Below are 12,731 nucleotides of genomic sequence, written 5' to 3' on the forward strand. Positions count from 1 at the left end.
GTATGAGAAACGCATTTTCAACAGCTTCATGCTAGACAAAAAAAAAAAAAAATTCCAGTCTCCACTTTCTGAACACTCTGCTTCCAACATTATTTTTTTTTCAAATTCAGTATCACAATAAGAAGATGTTAAGAGTATTACAACCATAAGAAAAAAGAAATAGAAGTCCAGACAATGTCTAACAGCAGAACTTTGAAAAAATATCAAGTTCAATTAACAGGAAAAAAAAGGGAAAGTAATCATTCCTTGTTTCACTTAATAGGTAGCATTGCTCCAGCATTGTAGCTAAACATTGAATACTAACAGCCAAGCACTAGGCTCCCACCCGTACATCCTCCTCCATGATATAAATTCTCCCTATCTCAAAATGTAAGAATAATGAAACATTCAAGTGAATAATTCCAAAGAAATTGTAGCTTTGTGATCATAATTTGTAATTAATCTATGTCATTTATTGGCATTGAAAGCTGTTGAGGCAAAGAATTTTTAAAAAAATGTTAGGATACTTACTTAGCATCTTAGCATATCCAGAATAGTCAGTCATGGCAATTCCTTTAACATTTTTGAAACAGTTATTAAACTACAAATGTAATTGGAAGATTAATATATGAACATTTAAATTTGCCTGCCAATTTTACCCAAGTTATTCTCTGAAATATCAGCTTCTGGTCATTATTAGAGATATGGGACTAGACAGGCATCTAGTCTGTTCAAACATGGCACTAGTTATGTTCTTTTGTCTTACTGACTTAAAGATAGTATAGGATTCAAAAGAACTAATTGAAAAAGCCTTTTAAACTACTCACTCAAGCTAAACTTTACAAAATTGTGTGGAGTACTACTCTTTCATGTTAATCTAAAATGACATCAGTTTACTTACATCTTGAAAGCCTGTGCTTGCTTTTTCTTTTTTTTTTTTGCCTTTTTCAAGGGCTTTCTTCTTTTAAGAGAAATATGATATGAACTTCTGTCAATGTATCAAACACAATAATTCTATGCAGAAAAATGTGTTTGAGCATTAGTTCTTTCTGGTCTACATTGTTTATAAGGAAAGACAGCTCATATGTTGCTTGTTATTAATATCCAAGAGAGCTGAATAGCAAAGAAGGAAACTTTCCACTCACAGAAACCTTTTATCTTGACTCAGCTGAAAGTTAATATACTATAGTCTCAGTTAATAGATGATCAAAGACATAACCTAGTGTGAGGATTAAAGAGAGTTCTGCTGTGACCATCTTCATATATTCTGCACAGCTAGTTATTAATGCAAGCAAAGATAAGTCCAAAAAGCCAATATTGATTTTAAAAATGAAACCATCTTTTAATCTAAAATAGGTGAATATGACAAAATGTCACTATGCACTTGAGAAACAACAATGAAAAGATAACAGCAGGAAATTAATTAGTTTACAGAAAAAGCGAGAATTTATTATATCAGGTTCTGATTTAGGAAGTCATTCCTAGTCAGCAAAATACTTTAGTGTATGTATAGCTAGAAATATATTCATAAGTTCCAAGAACTTTGATGGGCTATAACACATTCTTAAAGTTTAATACTAAGGCAGTGATTAATGCCTAATATTGTTCTTGCTAAACTCTATAGTTTTTGCCATGAACTTCAAAGGAAGAAGAATTATACTCCTTCATTGTTGCTTATAAATTTCCTTTATAAAGCAAGTGTGCTTCTACTGTTTATGGTTAGTCTTATTCTGTTATTATTTTTGTTATCTGAATAGAAAAATAAAGTATTATTGCAATATTTTGTTGTCTTTGTTTACTTCTAGATATTAAGTTTCACAAAGTAATGGCTGACAAGTATGTATTCTTGAATGTGGAATGTATACATTGGCTTGCTAGAAGATCCATGTTTTTAAATAAAAGCCCAGAAGTTTTTCTGTTCTAAGAATTATTTCCTCCTTTAGGTGCTTTACAAAGATTTCTGACCACTTTGTTCATAAAAACATGGGGGGGGGGTGGTGGTGGTGGTGGTGTGAATAAATAAGACTATCAAATACTTACTTCTGATGTACATATCAAGGACAGATACTTGAGTATGTATCTTTTACAGGAATTGCACTGTGGAAATAATTGTTGTAGAGAAATGCTGCTGTGTATGGAAAGCAGAGAAGTCAGCTTGGAATACCAAGGGGATGGTGCTATGAAGAAGTTAACATGAGGCAGTTAGACTGTAGACAGATTTACAAGTAGCACTTACTCTGTGTGCATTCCTATGTCATGGCAAATGAGACAGTATTTGAGACAGTGATTTCCTCACTGTAAATGTGATATGATGCCTTTCATTACTGAAGAAGATGAGCATATGGACAGACAACTATTCTGAAGTAACAAGTGCACTGGAAATACTTAATTTTATTTTGAATGACTTGGTCACAAAACTATCTTCTAAGTGTTGTATATCAAAGATTTATACTGTAAGGAATTCCGCGCTTCCAGTCATATTCAACTTTCTAATAAAAATGTTCTAGAACAAGTATAACTTTGAAAATTTTTAATTTTAATTTTTATGTTTATGCATATTGCATGTATGTATGCGTATATATGTATTATGTAAATTTTTATGGTTTGCATTGTCTTATAATATTATGAAGCATGAGATTAAGCAAGTAGGAAAATAAAATAACAACACTGAGGCACTTCTATTCAGGAATATATTTGTCATGGGCATTTCAGCATCAATATACAGTACTGATAGATACGATACACTGATGAAGTAGGCAAAGCTAATACCAGCTGAGTACACCAAAGAACACAGCCACAGAATAGACAGCTCTATCTTGGACAACATTTGCTTTTAAAAGCTAGAGAGGCTCAGATTGGTAGTAATATAGTTTTTTAAATTAATCATCCTTTGTGCTTTGAAATTCTCAGTGATATGGCAAAGCTTCAGAAAAGTGTAAAAGTTGTTGGAATTTTGCCAGTGAAAAGCTGTTGGAACAAGTTTCACATATATGTTTGAATTCCTTTCTCCACAAGACAGTACATTTGCTAGAGACCACCAAGGGAAAGCAGTGTACGGAACATGCTTATGTTTTGTACACCAGGCTGCTTACAGACCTAAAACAGGACACCTGCTGACAGGAAAAGCAGGGTACCTTTTAGTTCAATAGGTATCCCTACTGCTTCTGAATACAAAGGTGCCTGGTTCCATTGTTGCAAGAATTGATTCCTAACAAATAAGACTAATCTTTCATTTGATATCATTCCAGTTGGTTACTTTATTGTAACCTCTACTTTCTACATCAAGCTTTGTGATTTCTATTTGTTATTTCTTCTGAGTTTTTCATTTCCCTTCTCCTTTTACCCACATTTACAGAAATCATAACATGAATCGAACGGCTTAGGTAATCAGAGCAAGAAAATGAAGTATTTAGAAATATTTTATTGCCTTTGTTTTCTCTTTGGATAAAGGTTTTGAGCTGTAAAATTCTAGGCCTCATATGTATTTAATCCTTTATTCATTTTTCCATTTTGTTTGGAGATGTGGATGAAAATAATGACGTTTACATGACACATTTGAGTAAAATTATAATAGATGTGACTTCTGTTGTATATATGTTGACTGAGACTTCCTAGGCTGCTCTTCTCACAGAATTCACATGGTTTGGAGTCTCTGGTATACGGTATGAAAAGCCTATTATATTGTAAGGTGTATTAAATCTATTATATATTATTTTATCATTCCAAGAAAAACTTATAGTTTTACTCAGTTACTCTGTTTTGATTTATTTTCTAATAAAGATGCATACACAGACATCTGTTCCAGATTTAAATGGGGCAGCTTAAGAAGCAGGGACTCCAACTGTTAGTGTTGACCTAGAGAAAGCCCAAATGTAGTTAAATTTTGCACTGAAATGAATGAAGATCATTCCCATAATTGGTTACTGTGGCTCAGCTGCTGAGTAAGAAATCTTCATTTTTAGCCATAACAGTTATTACCAAAATGATAGTCTGCGTCATATCTTAAATTTACATGATTACACATTGAAAATTTTTTAATCTTCTTTTGTGTACAGAGTAACAAAATGGATAGGTTCTGTTCCTATACACATGTATACACACATATATATACATATGCTCCCTGATTTTTCTCATGAAACTAATGGTCATAATTCCTTACTAATTGTAACTCTGGACAATGAGATCCTTTATGCATCAGAAAAATACATTCAACATTATCAGCAATGAAAGTCCTGAAACAGTTCTTCCATCTAAACTCTTAAGGTAGCTTATCAATAACATTTTCAGAAATGTTGCATATCTGCACCTGTCAGATCCTCCTTGTGGAAATCACCAAACCATTAGGAAACTTCTCTTATAAAAGAAGTTACTTCAACCCAAGTTACACCAGCTATGGTTCTTAATCTTTTATCGCAATTCTTCAATATAGTTTTCATGTTCTGAGTAGATGATACAGACTACAAGGCCTCTTCAGCTAATGAATCTGTGAGAAAATAGCTGATTAACTGTATCAACACAAACATTCTGAGGCTATTCCCTTTTGTGTGCCATGATCCATGCCAAACCTTATATAAAGAGATTTACTATAAAAGTTACAAAACTATGAAACTCAAGGCAAAGAAAGGATCTATCTGTCATATTCCCTTAAAAACAGTATTGTCCTACATGTGCTACCACATTTAATATAATTCTGAATGTGTGATTTCCATGAGAACAGCATGTCACAAATTATTTTCATAGATTTTTGGTTAAAAGGCTTTTCTCTAAAAAATCACCTGAAATTACCCTTCGTTCCTACCGCTATTATGAAACCTCTATTTTAACAAAATTGAATAAAAAGTCTCTGCCTGTTATTTATAATATAATGAAATCACTGAATATTTGATATTGTGTGCTGGCTTTCCATATTTCTAGGTACTTGCAATGTTTACAGAGTTCTCCAGACATTTTGGACCTACTTCTCTGATGGCTTTGGACTAATGCAATTTAGAAGCAAAACATGGCCTCTCGAAATTATTGTGTTTCATAATCTACTGTCTACTGTGAAAATGACTGAAAAAATGAAAAGAATGAAGCCGAAGTTCTCAGTTTAACAAAGACCGTGTCTGTGTTCTCTTGTGCAGAATTTCTTTTTTGTTCCCCTTATTTTATTATTCCTTTGCCCTAAAATATGATTCTGACTAAGCGTAACTGTTTCCTCTTTACGTATATGAGAACAAAAAAATATCAGCATGTGGCTGTACAACAGAGGTACTGTGTAGTAAAAAAATCCCATAAATAGTCTCAGAATAAAGAACTAATTATTTGGATTTAAGCAGAATGAAAATATCAGGTGACTATTTGCCAATATTGAAATCCTTAAATTATGGGAAATACGAACAACAAGAAATCAAAAAATACAGCTATATGGGAGCTTGAGAACTGAAACCAAACATCCACCTCCTCAAAGTGGGACCAGTAATACCTAGATAATTACAAAGAATGTTTAGATAGTCTGTAATTGAAAATTCTAGTTATAAGATTTCAATGACAACCACGGACTATTTAGTTCAGTACTTAGAAGTATTTTCCCAATGTCCAGCCTGAATCTCTTTACAGGAATGCAAAATTATTATTTCATGTTCTTCCTATTCTGAATGAAAAAGAAAGACAGTTTTTGATTTCTCTTTGAAGACTGCTATAACATATCTTCTCAATCTCCTTGTTTAGACTAATATACCTACAGAAAATTATAATTTGCACAAATTATTTCAGAGATAACTTGGGGAATTTGCCTTTTTCAATCATGATGCAAAATCTTATGAAATTTCAGAACTTAAATCCAACCATAAGCATAAAAGAACTTTGATAAAGATACACATTTGGAAAAGTCCCTGTATTGTGCTTCAGATTAAGAAAATGCATAAATGTTTTTATTACATAAACTGTATAATGATAAATATGGGGGAAAACAAAGACACTGAATAAATAACAACTTGTTTTTGAAATGACATGAAAGATCAGTATTAAGAGGGTAAAAGGGAGTTCACTTTTTGCCATCAGCAAATGAAAATTCCTGTATTTCTGTATGTATTTTTATGATTTCTTTAATTATGTCTATTAATCAATAAGTATTTACTTCTTTAACACTAAATGTAGTGTTGACAAGTAGTGCAATTAGGAAACAAGAAGAGAAGTAGTACAAGCAGTCATACAAGAATGGGCAAGGTTTATAGCAATATGTATTTTATCTTCTACAAAATGAAAGTGCCTTGGATTATCTTTCTCAATTTTTTTATTTGTTTTATGTAATTTATGCAGACATTAGGCTGGTGCTGGACTGAGGTCTTCTTAGAGCAAATAACTTTTTTATAAGGCTTTTACTTCTCAGTCCTAGTCCTGCAGTACATTTTCCTGACTACTATGCATCATATTAAACGCATGCATTTACCTTAATTTTTAATAACCATACATATGAGTATCAATTTTATTGAAAAGCCTCTGCATAGCTGTTTGATAGGCTTTCTGTTTCTTTTCTTACTATGAGAACAATGATTTGTGGTGAATTAGTCAAATACCACCTCATTCAGCCCTGATGTTCTCCGGGAGGCCCCTGAATTAACACTGTCCTTTCACTTTAGGGTTTTTCAAAATAAAATAACATAATTTTTTTTTTTTTTTTAAATCACATACCGAAAGTACTTTTAAAAAGTTCTTAAAGCAAAATATTAGAATAGCCCATTTAAAATGCTGCAAAACAGTCTTCCAATACAGTGGCCAAAGTATAAGCTTAATTTGAAAAATTTGGGCTTAAAATACCTAACGTCTTTATTTGATATAAAATATATAGGCATATAGATATGTATTAGATATAATAGATATAATATGATATTGCTAAATAATAGGCATGGATATGTTTTTATAAATTATTCACTGCTAATACTCAATTATCAGATCTTGTAATACTAGGAACCAAAAATTTTGCAGATATAAAACAAAGAAATTATTCTGGCACATACTAAATGTTGACAAATATTGCCTCTCTGAAGAGGTGATCATAAAAATTAGTATTAACTGACATAATTTTGGCTGATGTTCAAAGCCCATATTAAAAGATGGAATTTATATCTTTTAAATCTTAAATCCAGGGATACTAAATGTATACTACATGAAACAAACACTAAATGAAAATTTCTGTTTTAAAGGCTACATTGAGTTGCTAGGAGTTAAATGATTTTGAATAATTTGGAGGTAATTTGTCTTGCCAGTTGCAAGAGATATTGACTCACGTGACTCTTATCTAGATCATCAGGGTACAAATCACCAGCTCAAAATACTGTTTGAATGTCTTCTACATGACTGTAAATGCTGATGATTTAGAGAAGTCTGCTGTAATTTCATAACTCTCACTGAAGGAATTTCACTTAAGTATCCATGGAATGATAAAAACAATTCCTGTTTTCTAGACATCTGACAGATAAAGATATTTTCTATGTAATAATGAAGTTAAATTTAGTGATGAAAATGGTGTTAGAATTCAGACTGCTGTTTTGCATTATCAACATAATTCCAAGATTATTGAAAGCATAGGGTGGAGTTACACTGACATGTGACTGATGAGGTGGAAGTCCGACTGTGAGAGCCATTGAACACCATGAATTTTCATAATATATCATCACTATGAAAACACCTGTGCTGAAGGACATTGGGCTGATAGACAGTAAATCTCTTTTCTGTGTCTCTTCATTCTGCCTTGCAATGGTTAGAAAGGAGGACAGTAGTGTCTGCTAGAAAGAGTATTATTTGTAGACTATGTAAGAGCCTTCTACACTGATAGTACATTGCAGATTTTTCTAGCAAAAATGAGGCTGGAGGAAATCTTCCCTTCTTTCAAGTCATTGAACTGAAAAAGAGCTGCTTCAGCAGCTATTTTTGAATGACTTTGCAGCTCTAATCTTCTGCCTGTCTAAGAGATGAAAAGACCAAAGATATAAAAAAAAAATTAAAAAAAAATTAATTATCTAGATGGGACAGAGTGCATCCTCAGGAAGTTTGCAGATGATACAAAGCTGCTAAGGGTGGTTGATATACCACATGGTTGCACTGCCATTTGGAAGGACCTCAACAGGTTGGCAGGTGGGCCACTAGGAACCTCATAAAGTTTAACAAAGGGAAATCTGAAGCCTTGCACCAGGTTAGTAATAATCCCATATGCTCACACAAGCTGGAGGCCACCTGGCTGGAAAGCAGCTTTGTAGAAAAAGACCTGCTCGTCCTGCTGGACACCAAATTGAACATGAGACAGAAATGTGCTCTTGCAGCAAAGAAAGTCAACAGCCTCCTGGGATGCATTAGGTAGAGAATCACCAGCAAGTTGATCCTTTCCCTCTACTCAGCCCTGGTGAGACCAAATCTGAAGTGCTGTGTCTGCTGCTGGGCTCCGCAGTACATGAGAGGCACAGACATATTGGAGGAAGCCCCACAAAGGGCCACAAAAATGATTAAGGGATTGCAGCATCTCTCATATGGGGACAGGCTGAGAGCTGGGGCTGTCCATCCTGGAGAAGAGAAGGTTCTGGGAGGACTTTGTCAACATGTATAAATTCCTGATGGGTGGAGTAAAGAAGACAGAGCCAGACTCTGGCAGTGGTCCAACAACAGGACAAGACACAACAGGCACAAACTGAAATACAAGAAGTTCAAACATAAGAAAAAACTTTTCTATTGTCAGGGTGGTCAGACACTGGATCAGGTTGCCCACAGAAGTTGTGGATGCCCCCACCCTGGAAATGTTCAAGGTCAGGGCGGACAGGGCTCTGAGCAACCTGATCTAGTTGAAGATGTCCTGGTCATAGCGGGGGGTGGGGGAGGAGGGATGGAACTAGATGATCTTTAAGGTCCCTTCCAACCCAAACCATTCTATGATGCTATGACTCCATTAAACACTGAAACAATTTGCCTATAGTGAACATGGAGTCTCCACCCCTGATGGCATTCAAAAGCCACATGTACATGGTCAGAAAACAACTGTATATGGTCCTGGGCAACCTTTTGTACTTGGACCTGGCTTGAGCACATACGGATAGGCTATCTCCAGAGGTCCCATCCAACCTCAATTATTTTATGATTTTATGAAAAATAGCCTCACATCCCAGCATTGCCTGGTGCCATTGTCCTGTTTGGATTCAATACAGTATTTATATGGACTTAAACATTGTCTGCAACTGTACATGTTAAGCCCTCTGTGTTGAAAAGAAGACTGTAAAGTACTCCATTTTCTCCAAAGTACATTCTACAAAAAGATCACAAAGTAAGAAACAAGGAAGAAAACTAGAGACAGCAATATAAATAAACATGTCCATTCCTCAAAATTTTTTATAGCTGAATGTGCAAGACTATTCCCTATTTGGGTACTATGGTGATCAAGAAACTACACAGCTTCTTGGATATTCTGATATTTGTAGTCCAGTATCTGCAGAGAGCACTGTAGTGAAGATCATCTATTGTTCTGACACCATCATTGCTGGATATGATTATGTGTTAAGTTAAAATATTGTCCTCTAGACTGAAAAAGTTGTGCTGCTGTTGCTTCATAGATGACATCTCCCTTATCAGTCATCAGTAAAAATGACATATATCTTACTTTGGAGATGTTCAGCAAATACTTTCCAAAATAATTTCTTTCACAGAGTGTGAAATAGATATAGAACACCCTTTCTTGGATATCAGAATTTTATAGACCAGGAACAAGGCACTCACAGCTATAGTACAAAAAGGACAGTGGTTCAATTGCTGTTCTACTTTGTGTACCTACTATATTCAAGGAGTTTTGATTGATGGACTGGCCAAGAAAACACCAAAGAATTATAGCTATAAGGACAACAGAATGAAAATCCCCAAATAATTTAATATTTCATCACCAATAGTGCTTAGCTGTTAAGGACAACTATAAAATTGGACTAAGGACAATTAAAACATTGCCTAGCTTAGCACTGCACATGTATGCTGAAAGCAGGACAGTAATTGTATATGATCACAAAATATTATGGGTACTTATAAAAAATATTAAAGGATTGTAAATCTTTGTGGTCTAGAATTCAAATGCCAACCATTAACATGGATACAAATGACTGTAAATATCTACCACAATCTAGTACTTAATTAGACAGTGACAGACTTTTTACTGTTTCATCCGTTCCATAGAATGACAGGCACTAATTCTATGAACAAGTATTTCATAATTTTGCTTCTTTATGTCCAAGCTATAGCCCTAACATAATGACAGGTAGCTTAATTATTTTTTTCACTTAATTTGTTATGAAGACAGAATTATTTGTTTTTCATGCTTTTTTATGGTGTCTATTGCCAGAGAATCCAATAATTCCTAAACTTCCCACCAGCTTGTGAGCTAACTATATAAAATTATCACATCCTCAATCAAAGCATGGATGTATTGAGGTTGGCTCTCAAATAGAAGCAGGGTCCTAACGTGAGACATGCTGGATCTCATTTTTAAAATACATAGCTCTTCTGCTGTTCACAGCACAGCTTTCACATTTGCATCATAAGGAGGGGGATGGGTATACTTTGTGACTATTTCTGACGTGCTAAGTGTCACATAAGTACTTTCATCAGAAGCAGTAATGAATTCCAGTCTCCTGCCAAGAATCAGTAGGAAGGTGAGAAGCTGCCCCTGTTCAGTTTATTCAATATCGTACCAGACCAAAATACACAACTCCACCTGGAAAGTCAGGCAGGTGTGTTTGACTCCTTTCAAGTTAAGATGAGCCCCAGAACCAGGACTTTCCCTTCCCAGTTTAGTGCTCTAATGACCAGATATTTGACAAAGGCTAGACTCTGAACTGCAGGAGCCTGTATGCTGAGTGAACAGAGTCAAATGTTTAACTATTTAACTATTTAACTCAAGTCAAATGTTTGTCCTTCAGGGAGTGGCAGTAGGCCACTAGCTAGACAGCTGCCGAATTACTATGAATTTCTGAGGATCCTTCCCCTCATTTGTACAGCTCCTTTGATTCACTATAAATTACTTTTTTGGGGCATTATAAATTACTTTTGGGGGGCACTTTCTTCCTAATTTGACTGTTTAGGAAACTTTCTCTCTTTCTTTCAGTTGTCCTACTGGCATAAGTCATTGTGCCCCATGACTTGTAAATGCCAGCAGAGTCATTCTGTAATTTTGTGTGAGTCCTTAACCATACTGCCTGGAACTTCTCTGAAATCATCATTCTGTTAAATCAGAATCCATTCCTTTAGACAAACAAACAAACAAATGACAACATACTTCTTGAAATTTTGGTCAGGAGTGATTCTATTTAAAAAAACAATAAAATTGTCAAGTTAACTGTATTTGGTGCTATATCTTTTGCTGAAAGCATGCTGATTGATAGTTCCCTGATTGTGATTTTTACTATTTAAACACCTCATTCACTCAGAATAGGTTTAAAGGCTTAAGCAAAATTACTTTTTTTCCTGTGGCAGAGATCCAGCATATTTTACAACTGATTCACAATAAAAGCTTAGAACACAGCTCATCCACATGCCACATTTCACACAGTGTTTACCTCATTAGTGCCAGTGGAGAAAGCCCAAGAGCCAAGGCATTTTCAATATACTATTATTCAATAACTTTATACAAACAGATTTTTGACTAATATAACATGTAGAATTAATGCATGTTGATAGCCAAAATATATCATTAATGCTTTCCTAACTGTTCCTTCCTTATTATCCTAATGAGCTAACTTTTACATTGCTGTCTTTCCTTGTCATCACACAAGCAATTCTAGCATCACAGATTAATATGGCTCTATAGCATGACAAGCTGATTCTGCTGATAGGAAAGGGAAAGAAAGATTAATCATGTACCAAAAGATGTTGACAGAATCATTCCCACTTGGTATGAAGATTATTTGAAAAATAGAATTTTTATTTCTTGGCTGAGTCAACCCACTTCTTTTCAGTTCATATCTGTAACAGTCAAGCCCAGTCCTGCTAAACACATGCTCTGCTTCTGCTGACTTCAATGTTCAGCATTCTTCAGGATCAAAAACCAAGGTAACAGAATTAAAGGTTCAATCCTACAGAAAATTGCTTTTTTTTCCCCTTCTTTTTTTCTTTCTTTTTTCTTTTTCTATTTTGGGCTTCCAGCAAGGAATAAAATATGGTTGAACCTATTATTCATGTCATATATGAATTTTTATATATATATATATATATATACTTATATATAAAAATATATAAATTAACCCAGGAATGATATTTCCTAAACATGCATAGATAATAATATAGGTAAGTCCTTGCTGAATAATACACTGAAATTGTAGTAGTTGAGGAGACCAAGCAAGAATACAAGTCACTCCTGATTTAGACAAATACTTAAACAGATATTCAGACAGAAGAAGTCTTTTCATTGAAAAGGATTCTAATCTTCAAAATCATATGTGTTTTGATATTCTCAAACAACTTTCTCCTTTGAGCTTTTTCAACCTTGTTGGCTGACTGAAATAGGCAGGCGTCTCCAGCTTATTGACAATAATGCCAATTAAAGCTGGATAAAATTGTTAAAAAAACAATGAAATATAGATTATTTTTTCTGCCTGACATCATTTAATGGTGTAGATATACTGAATACCTGTCTTATAGGGTAATACTTTTAAGATATTACCTTTTACAGATGATCAAGTTTCCTTAGGTCTGTGCTCTCTTACCTGATGACTGAAAATATAAAGAATGGTCACATTAATACAAAAATG

This window comes from Accipiter gentilis, chromosome 3, assembly GCF_929443795.1.
Source record: "Accipiter gentilis chromosome 3, bAccGen1.1, whole genome shotgun sequence".
NCBI classification, from domain to species: Eukaryota; Metazoa; Chordata; class Aves; order Accipitriformes; family Accipitridae; genus Astur; species Astur gentilis.